Raw genomic sequence first — 15567 nt, 5'->3', positions numbered from 1 at the left:
ACAGGCATGCACCACCACGCCTGGCTCATTTTTGTATTTTTAGTAGAGACAAGGTTTCACCATATTGGCCAGGCTGGTCTCGAGTTCCTGACCTCGTGATCTGCCCACCTCAGCCTCCCAAAGTGCTGAGATTACAGGCGGGAACCACCGTGCCCAGCAGATACGATTTTTTAAAAAAAATAAAAATTAATGCCAAGACTCCATGATGAACAAAATGAGATATATATATATGTGTGTGTGTGTGTGTGTATATATATATATATATATATATATTTTTTTTTTTTTTTTGAGACAGAGTCTCCCTCCAGCGCCCAGGCTGGAATGCAGTGGCTTGAACTCTGGTCACTGCAACCTCCACCTCCCGGGTTCAAGCAATTCTTGTGCCTCAGCCTTCCCAGTAGCTGGGACTATAGGCATGCACCATCACGCCCAGCTAATTTTTGTATTTTTTGTTAGAGACAGGGTTTCATCATGTTGGCCAGGATGGTCTTGAACTCCTGACTGCAGGTGATCCACCCACCTGGGCCTCTCAAAATGCTGGGATTACAGGTGTGAGCCACCACACCCAGCCGCAAAACAATATTTTTAATAAAGACAGGCTCAGCCTAATGAGTAGAGGAGAAAAGATAAGCCCATAAGTGCTCCTAGCTGAGCTCCCCCATTAGGAGTGGTCTGTGCCTCATTCTATGACATCTATGATTCCACAACTTGCTGATTACAGCTGAAGACTGTTTAGATTAGGGGGTGAGGCGCACCTTTCAGATTAGGAATATGGATATGGGATTTCAGGAGTATCACCACCACCTGACCTTGCAGCCTGTAAATTAGGGCAATGTTGAATTAGGTAACAGCATTTGGAAGGATTTCAGACGTGAATAGAGAGGAGGGGCCAGGAGACAAATTTACTTTGTTCAGAACTTCGTGCATTTCCAGAGCAGTTCCCTCTCCCTGCTCGTCCAGGAAGCACGGTGCTTTGAATAAAGGTCAGCTAGAGGGTCACCCTCCGATTATTCTCTTCCACTGGCAAGGAGGAGGAAGCCCCTGCCCCCTTACCCACCGCAAAATCCTGGGCTTCCCTGACAGCTGCAAATTCCTCCCTGGAGATGTAAGGCTTCTGGGGTTGCCATGGTCCATGGGAGTGAAATGCTGGCCGCCCTCTGCTACCCCAGCCCCGAGCAGGCTGTTGCAGCCTTCCCTCCGGTCCCCTTCAAAAGCTTTTAAAGGAAATCCCAGGGGGGAGGGAGGATGGGACACTAACCAGGGCTTCCGTCCAAGCAGCCAGGGCGAATAAAAGGGGCTTTTCTCAAACGAACGGAGTAAACCCTGGGCTTGTTTCAAAGGATTTTTAACCCGCGGTCTTTCCCGGAGGGAAATGGGGAGCAGAGATGGTTCTTCCCAAGCTTAATCTGCTCTACAGCTCCTTTCAGCATTTTTCCCAGGGACGCCTCATCCAGGGTCTTTCCCTGAGGGAGGCGAGGGCAGAGATGATCCTTCCCAATCCCCAACTTAACCTGCTGTCGGAAGCGCCTTGCAGCCTGTTTCAAAGGATTTCTCACCCATGTCTGGCGGGAAGGGGAGGGCAAACAAATGAATCAGCCCCAAAGAGCAGACTGAGGTTGAGGCTGAACCGGGCTCTCGGGTGTGACTTGCAAATTCTGGGAACACTTTGCAGAAATGACGAGAAGCCCCTCCGAGCAGGCCTCTGGGTTTTCCCTCGCACCTTGCTCCCCAGGTCGGGGCTCGGGAGGTTACGGGGGCGGACCGGCGGGCGCGCCGGGGCCAGGGTCCTCCCGGGGCCGCGGTGGGCGCAGACAAAGAGGCGGAGGGGCGGCGCGGGCCGGGCGCGGGCTGCAGGGCCGGTGCGGACTCGGGGGGCCGGGCCGGCCGGGCGGGCGCGGTGGCGGAGCGCGGGGAGGAGCCGCGCGGCGTCTTCTCCTGGCGGCGCGCGCCCGCCCGGCCCCGCGGCGGCGGCGGCGCGTCACGCTCTCCCCCGCCCCGAGCCGACGAGCCGGGAGGCGGCGGCCGCGGCGGCTGCTGCTGCTGCAGTGAGGCAGGTGGCGGCGACCCGCGGCGTCCGAGGAGGTGAGCAGGCAGCGGCGCGGGCCCTCTCCCCTTCCCGGCACCCCCCCTCCCCTGCCCGCTTCCCGGCCTGCGGGGCCCGCCCAGGGTCGGGTCGGGGGTCGAAGCCCGGCGTCCGGGAGCGGGGCCGAGCCTCGCGCGCCGGAGCTGTCCGGGAGGGGACCGCGGGAGTCTCGGGTGGCCGGCGCCGGAGGCCGGGGGTCCCTGGGGGGCCCCTCCGGAGCTAGAAAAGTGGCGGCCCTGGCAGCGCCAAGCCGGGCCTTCGCTTCCTCCGCCCGCCTCAAGATGGAGCTTGGACTCCTTGCCCCTGCGCCGCCCCAGGCGCCGCTCTCTCCCAGGCGCCCTGCTCTCTCCCCTGGGCCCCGGGGCGGATGTGGGGTCGGCTGGACCCCCGGGAGGCCAAAGCCGGGCGGGACCTGTTGCCCCGGGCGCCGCGCCCGTCACCTGAGCATTCCTCAGGCCCTGGGTGCCCGGCGCCCGCGAGCCGGCATGGAGGGCACCCTGGACTGGCTTCCCCTGCTGCCCCGGCTTTTGTTTCCCTCCCAAGTGGGGCTGTGATTCTCGGAGACCGGGGAAGGCTGGAGGTGGCCAGATCGCTCTCGGGTTTCCGAAATCACACCGCTGCCCGGTAACCCGAACCTTCTACCGCGGCAGGGGATTGGCGCGGAAGGCAGATGACACTTGTTCAGAGGTTATTTTACAAGCAGAACCTAGCGACTGCCCGAATTGGAAGGTCCTGCCTTTCAAAAATCGGATTTTGATTCGGGGGTGAATCCTGAATCTTGCTGTTTGTCCACTTCATGTGGCTTTTCCATCTGGCAGGAGCCGAGCGCCACCCCCTCCTCCCTACACAGCCCCACCTCTTTGGTATGAAGAAATTACACGTTGTCCGTCACCGGTTTAGATACCTGCTTTTAGCAAAACTTGGGCGCCAGTGAACTGTTTTTTAAAAAAGAGGGTGGAGAAGATTCTGTAATTGTGTGTGTGTGTGATTCAGCAGCCTGGCCTTCTTCCTCTTTTAGGACAGTGGCCCCTAGCAGCTCTGTAAGTATTAAGTACTGTGGCCACCGCTGTCATTAGGGTTATGATTCTGGCTGTTCTTATTATTTGATTTTTATCACTACTGTTACCAATGGTATCCACGAATCAGGAGAGTATCCCAGAGTCAGGAATGTGTTTGTTTGACTTTTAGATTTAATGATAACCTTTAGCAAGTATCTCCAGGCATGTCGCTTCTCAGACTTGGGGCCTTTTTTTCTCTGTAAATTATAACAATGAATATTTATTGAAGGCATCTTGTGGCCAGGCCCTGGGAAAGTCTTTTATGTGTTTTATTTCATTTAATCAACCCCAACCCAGTGAGCGTGCTGTCGTCATGTGCATTTGGCAGGAGGGTCATAGAAAGAAAGGTCAAGTAATTTGACCAGGGTCATATAGCTAAGTGGTGGTGTAGGACCCTATAGTAATGAAATAACTAAGCACCTGAAGTCAGAATACCTTTAACCAGCGTGTGAACTCAGGTATTCTGACTTCAGGTGCTTAGTTATTCGAATAGTATAGAGAACCTATGGCAAAATGCAAGGCTAGTCTGTCTGTCCATCAACCAATCAATCAATCAGTCAACAAGAGGGAACCTCAATCTGTCACCCCAGGCTGAGTGCAGTGGCCTGATCTCAGCTTACTGCAATCCCCGCCTCCCATGTTCAAGTGATTCTCGTGCCTCAGACTCCTGAGTAACTGGGATTACAGACACGCGCCACCTCACCCGGCTAATTTTTGTATCTGTAGTAGAGATGGGGTTTCACCACGTTACCCAGGCTGGTCTTGAACTCCTGGGCTCACGTGATCCACCGGCTTCGGGCTTCCAAAGTGCTGGGATTACTGGTGTGAACTACCGCACCTGGCCTCAAGGCTGGTCTTCATTAAAGCAAAGTTGAAGTGGGTAATTGGCCAAAGGCTTGTGCCTAATTTTTCAGGTTCAGAGAAAGCAGTTAAGTACATCTTCCCACTAGACCTAGTTCGAAGGGGAAAACCGAAACTGGGTGGGACCCTGGGTAGATATTTTGCCTGAAGATCAAGATTTTGCCCTTTCCTACTTTTTCAATCATTGTTTGAGCTTCACAGCTTGCGCTTGAGCATGACATAAGCTAATCTGGTTTCTGTCCTATTGAGGAGTTTAGAATCTGATGTCCTTATCTTTTTTTTTTGACATGGAGTTTCACTCTTGTTGCCTAGGCTGGAGTGCAATGGCGTGATCTCGGCTCACTGCAACCTCTGTCTTCTGGGTTCAAGTGATTCTCCTGCCTCAGCCTCCTGAGTAGCTGAGTAGCTGCCACTATGCCTGGCTAATTTTTTGTATTTTTGTAGTGGAGATGGAGTTTCACCATGTTGGCCAGGCTGATGTCACCTGACGTCAGGTGATCCACCTGCCTCAGCCTCCCAAAGTGCTGGGATTATAGGTGTGAGCCACTGCGCCTGGCCTGATGTCCTTATCTTAAAAATTTTTTTTTACCTAGTGGCTAAAATTCAGTCTGTCACATCCCATGTGACTCATAAGGGGCGTGAACTAACTCAGTCATGTTTGATTCTTTTTTTTTTTGAGACAGAGTCTTGCTCTGTCGCCCGGGCTGGAGTGCAGTGGTGCAATGTCGGCTCACTGCAAGCTCTGCCTCCCAGGTTCACACCATTCTCCTGCCTCAGCCTCTCTAGTAGCTGGGACTACAGGCACCTGCTACCACGCCTGGCTAATTTTTTGTATTTTTAGTAGAGACAGGGTTTCATCCTGTTAGCCAGGATGGTCTCGATCTCCTGACCTCATGATCTGCCCGCTTCGGCCTCCCAAAGTGCTGGGATTACAGTCGTGAGCCACCGCGCCCAGCCTATTCTTTTTTTTTTTTTTTTTTGAGACAGAATCTTGCTCTGTCGCCCAGGCTGGAGTGCAGTGGTGCGACCTTGGCTCCCTGCAACCTCTGCTTCCCAGGCTCAAGCAGTTCTCCTGCCTCAGCCTCCCGAGTAGCTGGGGTTACAGGTGCACACCATGGCACTGGGCTAATTTTTGTATTTTTAGTAGAGTCAGGGTTTCACCATTTTGGCCAGGCTGGTCTCAAACTCCTGACCTCAAGTGATCCACCAGCCTCAGCCTCCCAAAGTTCTGGGATTACAGGCATGAGCCACTGTGCCCGGCTGATTCTTGCTTTTTTAGTGCTGTCTGCTGGGATTCGAAAGCCAGTGGATGGTGTGTAAGAGATGAGTTGATTCTCTTATGGCCCATACAAAGGTAGGCACCTCTGAATCCATCACATACTGGGCACCTGATGTTCTTCATTCTTACTTACAGGTGGATTTCTGGTCTTCCTTGAATAGATATATCAAGGCCAGGGTTTTCATGTTATGGGACCCTTGCAGAATTCTGCGGAGTTCCATGTACTCAGTAAATGTTTATTTCTTTTTTTTTTAATTAAGTTTTTTTTTTTTTTTTTTGAGACAGAGTCTCATTCTGTTGCCCACGCTGGAGTGCAGTGGTGCAATTTTGGCTCACTGCAACCTCTGTCTCCTGGGTTCAAGTGATTCTCCCACCTCAGCCTCCCAAGTAACTGGGACAACAGGAATCTGCCACCATGCCTTGCTAATGTTTGTATTTTTAGTAGAGCTGGGGTTTCACCATGTTGACCAGGCTGGTCTCGAACTCTTGACTTCAAGTGATCCACCTGCTTTGGCCTCCCAAAGTGTTGGCATTACAGGTGTGAGCCACCACGCCCATCTGTTTCTCAGTTAATTGAGAATGTAAGGTTCATAAAGGTCAGGATTGATTTTATAGCAGTCAAACCAAAGGAAAAAAACAGAAGGTAGTATAGTAAAGTCACAGGAAGAGGGTTTAATATTTGTTAGCATTACAAGAGAATTTTGTCTACATATTGTTAACTAAATTGAGACTTTCACTTTGTATGACTTTCCACTATCCAAATAATCAACTTCTTCTCTAAGTGAGAGGTCAAATGTGTTTTTCTCTGATATGAAGAGTAGTCAATGTTTATTAGTCATAGCAAGCCTGTAGTTCTCCTTTGCAGTATTTTTTTTTTTTAGACACAGGGTCTCGCTCTGTCACCCAGGCTGGAGTGCAGTGGCATAATCATAGTTCACTACAGCCTTGAACTCCTGGGCTCAAGCAGTCCTCCCGCTTCAGCCTCCTGACTAACTAGGACTACAGGTACGTGCTATCATGCCTGGCTAATTAAAAATTTTTTTTTCCTGTGGAGATGAGGTCTGCTATATTTCCCAGGCTGGTTTTGAACTCCTAGGCTCAAACAGTCCTCCTAACTTGGCCTCCCAAAGTGCTGGGATTACAGGCATGAGCCACCATGCCCAGCCCCACTATCCAAATAATCAACTTCTTTCCTCTTCTTGTACAAATGAGATGGAAGGTCAAGTGTGCTTTTCTTTGATAGGAAGAGTAGACAGTGTTGTTTATTATGGCAAATCTGTAGTTCTCTTTTGCAGTATTTTTGAACTGTGACATCATCACTAAAGGCAGCTTGTCAGGCTATGATGTACCTATCTGTGGGCTGTAATTAGATCTCATTTGGTATTCATGCAACAAATATTTATTGAGCATGTACTGTGTGCCAGGTGCTGTTCTAGATGCTGGTGATAAAACAGTGAATAAAAGACAAATTCCTATTCTCTTGGAACTTCCCTTCAAGTAGGGAAGGCAGACGAGAAACAAAAACTAAATTTATTGTATGTTAGGTGACACATGGCAAAGAAAAAACAATCAGAGAAGGGAAAGTATAAAGTACTGGGGATAAGAGTTAGAAGAATGGAAATTTTTCACAGGGCAGCAAGAGAAGACCTAGCTGAGAATGTGACTTTCGAGTAGAGACTGAAAGGAAGTGAGGGAATGTAAAGCCCAGAGAGGAAGACATCCTAGGGAGAAGGAAGGAGGAGGCAGGACATCAAAGACTTTCTAGGCTGTAGTCCTTAAAATATGTCTTTGTTGAAATATTTAAAAATACACAGAATAATTTGGCCGGGTGCAGTGGTTCACACCTGTAATCCCAGCACTTTGGGAGGCCTAGGTGGGTGGATCACGAGGTCAGGAGATCGAGACCATCCTGGCTAACACGATGAAACCCCGTCTCTACTAAAAGTACAAAAAATTAGCCAGGTGTGGTTGCGGGTGCCTGTAGTCCCAGCTACTCGGGAGGCTGAGGCAGGAGAATGGTGTGAACCCGGGAGGTGGAGCTTGCAGCGAGCCAAGATCACGCCACTGCACTCCAGCCTGGGCGACAGAGTGAGACTCCATCTCAAAACAAAAACAAAAACTGAATAATTTTATGCCTTTTTAAAAAATTGCTTTTATTTTTTAGAGATAAGGTCTTACTCTGTCACCAAGCTGGAGTGCAGTGGCACAGTTATCACTCAGTGTAGCCTTGGACTCTGGGCTCAAGCCATCTTCCTGCCTCAGCCTCCCAAGTAGCTAGGACTACAGGCGTGCACCACCACACACAGCATATTCCTTTTTTTTTTTTTTTTTAGATGAAGTCTTGCTCTTGTCCCCCAGTCTGGAGTGCGATGGAGCAATCTCAGCTCACTGCAACCTCCTCCTCCCAGGTTCAAGCGATTATCCTGCCTCAGCATCCCGAGTAGCTGGGATCACAGGTGTGTGCCACCGCACCTGGCTAATTTTTGTATTTTTTTTTTTTTTTTTTTTTTTTTTGAGACGGAGTCTCGCTCTGTCACCCAGGCTGGAGTGCAGTGGCCGGATCTCAGCTCACTGCAAGCTCCGCCTCCCGGGTTCATGCCATTCTCCTGCCTCAGCCTCCCAAGTAGCTGGGACTACAGGCGTCCGCCACATCACCCGGCTAGTTTTTTGTATTTTTTAGTAGAGACGGGGTTTCACCATGTTAGCCAGGATGGTCTCGATCTCCTGACCTCGTGATCCACCCTTCTCGGCCTCCCAAAGTGCTGGGATTACAGGCTTGAGCCACCGCGCCCGGCCAATTTTTGTATTTTTAGTAGAGACGGGGTTTCACCGTGTTGGCCAGACTGGTCTCGAACTCCTGAGCTCAGGTGATCCACCCACCTCGGCCTCCCAAACTGCTGGGATTACAGGCGTGAGCCACCGCCCGGCCCAGCAAGTTTTTTTTTCTGAACTCTTGGCCTCAAGAGATTCTCCCACCCAGAGTGTTGGGATTACCAGTGTGATCCACTGCACTCGGGCACCATGTTATTGTTAAAATTATTTTTTGAGATGGAGTTTCACTCTTGTCACCCAGGCTGAAGTGCAATGGCGTGATCTCTGCTTACTGCAACCTCCGCTTCCTGGGTTCAAGCAGTTCTCCTGCCTCAGCCTCCCAAGTAGCTGGGATTACAGGCATATACCACCACATCTGGCTAGTTTTATATTTTTAGTAGAGATGGGGTTTCACTGTGTTTGTCAGGCTGGTTTTGAACTCCTGACCTAAGGTGATCTACCCACTGCAGCCTCCCAGAGTGCTGGAATTACAGGTGTGAGCCACTGCTCCCAGCAACCATGTTATTTTTAATTAATTAATTTTTTGAGAAGAGGTCTTGTTATATTGCCCAGGATAGACTCAAATTCCTGAGCTTAAGTGATCCTCCCATCTCAGCCTCCCCAGTAGCTGGGACTGTAGGACTGTAGGCTTTTACTACTGTGATGACTATGTCATCTTTTTTTTTTTTTTTTTTTTTTTGAGACGGAGTCTCGCTCTGTCACCCAGGCTGGAGTGCAGTGGCCGGATCTCAGCTCACTGCAAGCTCCGCCTCCCGGGTTCACGCCATTCTCCTGCCTCAGCCTCCCAAGTAGCTGGGACTATAGGCGCCCGCCACCTCGCCCGGCTAGTTTTTTGTATTTTTTTAGTAGAGACGGGGTTTCACCGTGTTAGCCAGGATGGTCTCGATCTCCTGACCTCGTGATCCGCCCGTCTCGGCCTCCCAAAGTGCTGGGATTATAGGCGTGAGCCACCGCGCCCGGCCTGACTATGTCATCTTATTAATGATTTTTTTTTTTTTTTTGAGACGGAGTCTTGCTCTGTCTCCCAGGCTGGAGTGCAGTGGCACGATCTCGACTTACTGCAGACTCCACCTCCCGTATTCACGCCATTCTCCTGCCTCAGCCTCCTGAGTAGCTGGGATTACAGGTGCCCGCCACCACGCCTGGCTAATTTTTTTGTATTTTTAGTAGAGATGGGGTTTCATCGTGTTAGCCAGGATGTTCTCGATCTCCTAACCTTGTGATCCGCCCGCCTCAGCCTCCCAAAGTGCTGGGATTACAGGCGTGAGCCACCGTGCCCGGCCTATTAATGATTTTGATGAAGATAAAGATATGGGGGAAAATGAGGCTCAAAAGAATTTCCCTAATTTGCCTAAAAGTCCACACAGCTAGTGAATAGAAATTGAGCCCAGTTTAGGTTATTTTAAGTAATGTACAGAATACCTTGGCAATGGCACAAAGGCCAGCCCAGTACTTGATGTTCAGATGCACTATTCAGTGTATACTTTCCTATTTGTATCCATCTATTCAGGACTATTCAGGACTTTTTTTTTTTTTTTTTTAATGAGGTGGAGTCTTGCTCTGTCACCCAGGCTGGAGTGCAGTGGCATGATCTCAGCTCACTGCTAGCTCCACCTCCTGGGTTCATGCCATTTTCCTGCCTCAGCCTCCCACGTAGCTGGGAATGCAGGTGCCCGCCACCACACCTGGCTAATTTTTTGTATTTGTAGTAGAGACAGGGTTTCACCATGTTAGCCAGGATGCTGTCAATCTCCTGACCTCGTGATCTGCCCACCTTGGCCTCCCAAAGTGCTGGGTTTACAGGCGTGAGCCACCGACTTTTTTTTTTTTGAAATGGCGTAAGCCACCGCGCCTGGCCTTTTTTTTTTTTGAAACGGCGTCTGGCTCCATCGCCCAAGCTGAAGAGCAGTAGCACTATCTTGGCTCACTGCAACCTCTGCCTCCCAGGTTCAGGTGATTCTCTGCCTCAGCCTCCTGAGTAGCTGGGATTACAGGCGCCTGCCACCACGCCCAGATAATTTTTGTATTTTTTAATAGAGACAGGGTTTCACCATCTTTGCCAGGCTGGTCTTGAACTCCTGACCTCATGATTCAGCTGCCTTGGCCTCCCGAAGTGCTGGGATTATAGGCGTGAGCCACCACGCCTGGCCCAGGATCTTTGCTTAACTTTGAGAGGCCTGATAACTTGATATTGGCATATGTAGCTTTTTCCTGGAATTGCGCACCTTGTAGCAAAGCCATCCTTTTTAGTTAAATAAAGTTTTATGGTTCAAAATCTATGTTTTTTTGTTTGTTTGTTTTTTGTTTTTTTAGTAGAAACACAGTTTCATGCCGGGTGCGGTAGCTCATGCCTGTAATCCCAGCACTCTGGGAGGCCAAGGCACCCTCACCTGAGGTCGGGAGTTTGAGACCAGCCTGACCAATATGGAAAAACCCCGTCTCTACTAAAAATACAAAAAAATTAGCCAGGCGTGGTGGCACATGCCTGTAATCCCAGCTACTAGGGAGGCTGAGGCAGGAGAATCGCTTGAACCCGGGAGGCGGAGGTTGCGGTGAGCCGGGATCACGCCATTGCACTCCAGCCTGGGCAACAAGAACAAAACTCCATCTCAAAAAAAAAAGGCCGGGCGCGGTGGCTCAAGCCTGTAATCCCAGCACTTTGGGAGGCCGAGACGGGCGGATCACGAGGTCAGGAGATCGAGACCATCCTGGCTAACACAGTGAAACCCCGTCTCTACTAAAAATACAAAAACTTAGCCGGGCGAGGTGGCGGGCGCCTGTAGTCCCAGCTACTCGGGAGGCTGAGGCAGGAGAATGGCGTGAACCCGGGAGGCGGAGCTTGCAGTGAGCTGAGATCCGGCCACTGCACTCCAGCCTGGGTGAAAGAGCGAGACTCCGTCTCAAAAAAAAAAAAAAAAAAAAAAAAAAAAAAAAAAAGAGACACGGTTTCACCATTTTGGCCAGGCTGGTTTCAAGCTCCTCACCTCAGGTGATCCACCCATCTTGGCCTTCCAAAGTGCTGGGTTTACAGGTGTGAGCCACCGTGCCCAACCAAAATCTATGTTTAATAGAAAACTTTAGTCAAGTCTTTTCAATTTTAATTGGAAAGCAGTGTCAATTGTTAGTATTTGCCTACATACAAGTTTGTAGATAGCTGTTTAGGGAGGCTTTAAACTATTAACAGCGTCATATTTTTTAAAAAATTATTTATTATTATTATTTTTTGAGACAGAGTCTCGCTCTGTCGCCCAGGCTGGAGTGTACTGGTGTGATCTTGGCTCATGGCAACCTCCGCCTCCTGGGTTCAAATGATTCTCATGCCCCAGAGTCCTGAGTAGCTGGGATTATAGGCATATGCCACCTCGCCTAGCTAATTTTTTAGTATTTTATATACGTAGTGTGTTTCCCATATAGGCAGAACTCAAAGAATCTGTATGCTTTAAGTTGGCATTTGAGTTACAATGCACTCTTAAGGGAAACCGTAATGACCGATGGTACTGTACAAGAATTTTGGGCCGGCCGGGCGCGGTGGCTCAAGCCTGTAATCCCAGCACTTTGGGAGGCCGAGACGGGCGGATCACGAGGTCAGGAGATCGAGACCATCCTGGCTAATACGGTGAAACCCCGTCTCTACTAAAAATACAAAAAACTAGCCGGGCGAGGTGGCGGGCGCCTGTGGTCCCAGCTACTCGGGAGGCTGAGGCAGGAGAATGGCGGGAACCCGGGAGGCGGAGCTTGCAGTGAGCTGAGGTCCGGCCACTGCACTCCAGCCCGGCGACAGAGCGAGACTCCGTCTCAAAAAAAAAAACAAACAAACAAAAAAATTTTGGGCCAGGCGTGGTGGCTCATGCCTGTAATCCCAGCACTTTGGGAGGCCGAGGCGGGCAGATCACGAGGTCAAGAGATCAAGACCATCCTGGCCAACACGGTGAAGCCCTGTCTCTATTAAAAATACGAAAAATTAGCCAGGCATGGTGGCAGGCGCCTGTAATCCCACCTACTTGGGAGGCTGAGGCAGGAGAATTGCTTGAACAAGGGAGGTGGAGGTTGCAGTGAACTGAGATCACGCCATTGTACTCCAGCCTTGGCAAAAAGATCGAAACTCCATCTCAAAAAAAAAAACCCAAAACCAAAACAAAACAGATTTTTTGCCAGGCGCGGTGGCTCATGTCTGTACTCCCAGCCCTTTGGGAGACTAAGGCAGGAGGATCACTTGAGTCCAGGAGTTTGAGACTAGCCTGGGCAACACATTGAGACCCCTGTCTCTACAAAACTTTAAAAAAATTGGCTGAGTGTGATGGGGGTACATGCCTGTATTCCCTCCTACTTGGGAGGCTGAGGCAGGAGGATCTCTGGAACCCAGAAGATCTGATCCCAGGAGGCTGCAGTGAGCTGTATTCACACCACTGCCTGTCTCAAAACAAAAACCCCAAAAACCAAACCACCGCACTCCAAGCTGGGCAATAGAGTGAGACCCTGTCTCAAAAAAAAAAAAAAAAAAAAAAAATCCCAAAAACCAAGTGCACATATTACAGTGCACTATTCAGTCTAAATTAAAAAATAAAAATAATTTCAAAGAAGAGTGACCTCTTCAGGTTTCAATCAAGGGAACAGAGGGAGGCCTTTTTTTGTTATTTGTAGGTTGTCAGACTGTAATTAGCCAACCTTGAATTTGGCTAGGACATCTGGGGTAATATCCTGGCCCTGGCACCAAGTACCAAGGAATCTTGGCCACAATTAGTAAAGAGCTTTTTTTTTTTTTTTTTTTTTTTTTTTTTGTAAATCTCCATCTGGCACTTCCAGAAGGACAGATTCCACTAGCACTAACTCAATGGGTGGGTCTACTTTTTAATTGTTTATTGTGGTTCAGCAACAAAATCTTAAAAGTATGGTTTTCAAAAATCTTTGAAAAGAGGAAGTAGTCATGTTACAGAATCTCTGTTGGGAACCCTCCCTGGTGTCTCTTACCCGGGGAAGTGTATTCTCACCTACCTCTTTGCAGGAATGCTAATGAGACTACAGGCAGACATTTTGCTGCCCTAATGTTTTCTATAAGCATAAGCTCCAGAATACTTCCGACTTGAATTAAGTAGTTTGGTGTTTGTTTGCTCCTTTGCTTGCTTCTGTCTAAGTATGGCTTGGATAGATCCCAGTTTAACTCTGCCCCTTTTTAACACTTAAAATTGCTGAGTCCTTGATTTATAATATCTTCTCCGAAGTTAAGGGCCAGAAGAAGAGCCAGATGTTCACGATGTGCAAATCATCCAGAATTTGGGTTTGATGTATAAAGGGAAGGCAATATAATGAGTCTTTTATTTTTCTTCCGTGATTCTAAAAATCTCTTCCTTTACTCAAGTATTGCAGTGAAATATTTGGCATATTTCCCCCCTCTTCTCAGGAAAGATAAGAGTCACTAGGGATGTTTTCCTGAAAATCTTTTTTTTTTTTTTTTTTTTTGAGACGGAGTCTCGCTCTGTGGCCCAGGCTGGAGTGCAGTGGCCAGATCCCAGCTCACTGCAAGCTCCGCCTCCTGGGTTTACGCCATTCTCCTGCCTCAGCCTCCCGAGTAGCTGGGACTACAAGCCCCCGCCACCTCGCCTGGCTAGTTTTTTTGTATTTTTTAAGTAGAGACGGGGTTTCACCGTGTTAGCCAGGATGGTCTCGATCTCCTGACCTCGTGATCCGCCCGTCTCGGCCTCCCAAAGTGCTGGGATTACAGGCTTGAGCCACTGCACCCAGCTCTGAAAATCTTTTAATCAAGGCCTCTGACCTCTTGCATCCTCTCTCTAGCTGATTTACCCCATATAATGACTTATTAAGACATTATGTTCTAATACCTTAAAGCAGGAAGGAACCTATTTAGACTTTTCCTTTCTAGATTGTAGAATAAATAAACTTTATAAGCAGGGTGATTTTGCTTATAGCCTAAGTGAAAGAAAACTTATTTCCTGGGTTTCTGAAAAGTGGGTGTCTTTATTACATGAAACCATATTACTAGTTTCTGTTGAAAGGGATACGTAGCTTGCTTAGGTTGTCATCTTGAGAATCTAGTATTAGAGTCAAGTTTAGATTTTAGAAAATATTTTCCAGTGAAGTTTTTTTAGGGTCTTAGGTTTATTTTTTCTTTATACATTAGTGTTAAGATGGGCTTTACATTTTAGTAACATAATGTTCTCTTAAAATATGTGTGTTAATTGTATAAATTATAAAATTTGCATAGATACAAAAACACAGGAAAAAAGAAATTATCCATGATGCTACTGCCCAGAGGAATCTTTTTAATATTTTAGAGTATGTCCTTTCAGTCTTTTTTTTTTTTTTTTTTAAGAGATGGAGTCTCGCTCTGTCACCTAGGCTGGAGTGGAGTGGCATGATCTCAACTCACTGCAACCTCCACCTCTCGGGTTCAAATGATTCTCCTGCCTCAGCCTCTTGAGTAGCAGGGATTACAAGCGTGTGCCACCACACCTAATTTTGGTATTTTCAGTAGAGACGAGGTTTTGCCATGTTGGCCAGACTGGTCTCAAACTCATTACTTCATGAGATCCGCCCACCTCAGCCTTCCAAAGTGCTGGGATTACAGGGGTGAGCCACCATGCCTGGCCTCAGTCTTTTTTTTTTTTTTTTTTTTTTTTTTTTTTTTTTTTTTTTGAGACGGAGTCTTGCTCTGTCGCCGGGGCTGGAGTACAGTGGCCGGATCTCAGCTCACTGCAAGCTCCGCCTCCCGGGTTTATGCCATTCTCCTGCCTCAGCCTCCCAAGTAGCTGGGACTACAGGCGCCCGTCACCTCGCCCGGCTAGTTTTTTGTATTTTTTTAGTAGAGACGGGGTTTCACCGTGTTAGCCAGGATGGTCTCGATCTCCTGACCTCGTGATCCGCCCGCCTCGGCCTCCCAAAGTGCTGGGATTACAGGCTTGAGCCACCGCGCCCGGCCTTGGCCTCAGTCTTATAAAAAAATTTTTGACCAGGTGCAGTGGCTCACTCCTGTAATCCCAGCACTTTGGGAGGCTGAAGAGGGTGGATCCCATGAGCTCAGGAGTTTGAGCTCAGGACAACATGGCAAAACTCCGTCTCTACAAAAATAAAAGTTAGCCAGGGATGGTGGTGTGTACCTGTGGTCTCAGCTACTCAGGAGGCTGAGGTGGGAGGATTCCTTGAGCCCAGCAGGTTGAGGCTGCGGTAAGCCATGATTGTGCCATTGCACTCCAGCTGGGGTGTCAGAGTGAGACTCTATCTCTTAAAAAAAAAAAAAAAAAAAGAAAATAACTGGTTGTAGATAGTAAGTAGGAAAACTGCTAAGTATGCCAGTTTTTAAAGAAATAACAGCTTTAGGCCGGGCGCGGTGGCTCACGCCTGTAATCCCAGCACTTTGGGAGGCCGAGGCAGGCGGATCACGAGGTCAGGAGATCGAGACCACAGTGAAACCCCGTCTCTACTAAAAATACAAAAAAAAT

The 15567-nt window shown here is 48.8% G+C and overlaps 1 protein-coding gene across 46 annotated transcripts in view; it reads left to right on the top strand.

The window, feature by feature from the left end:
- The first annotated feature begins 1643 nt into the window (after nucleotides 1-1643).
- CLIP1 (CAP-Gly domain containing linker protein 1) overlaps nucleotides 1644-15567 on the top strand; it is a 148311-nt gene continuing 134387 nt past the window's right edge. For 32 of the 46 annotated variants that reach the window (XM_074008173.1, XM_074008171.1, XM_074008169.1 and 29 more), the window contains exon 1: nucleotides 2006-2082. The gene's annotated coding sequence lies outside the window, so the exon portion shown is untranslated. Of the gene's footprint in view, nucleotides 1733-2005; nucleotides 2083-6162; nucleotides 6287-15567 lie in introns of those variants that run through there. The other 14 variants (XM_074008174.1, XM_074008170.1, XM_074008166.1 and 11 more) reach the window with 2 other exon arrangements.

The sequence above is a fragment of the Macaca fascicularis genome, chromosome 11 (genome assembly GCF_037993035.2).
Source record: "Macaca fascicularis isolate 582-1 chromosome 11, T2T-MFA8v1.1".
Lineage (NCBI taxonomy): Eukaryota > Metazoa > Chordata > Mammalia > Primates > Cercopithecidae > Macaca > Macaca fascicularis.
Note: the sequence above shows the minus strand (reverse complement) of the source record. Positions and strands in the feature narration are given on the sequence as shown.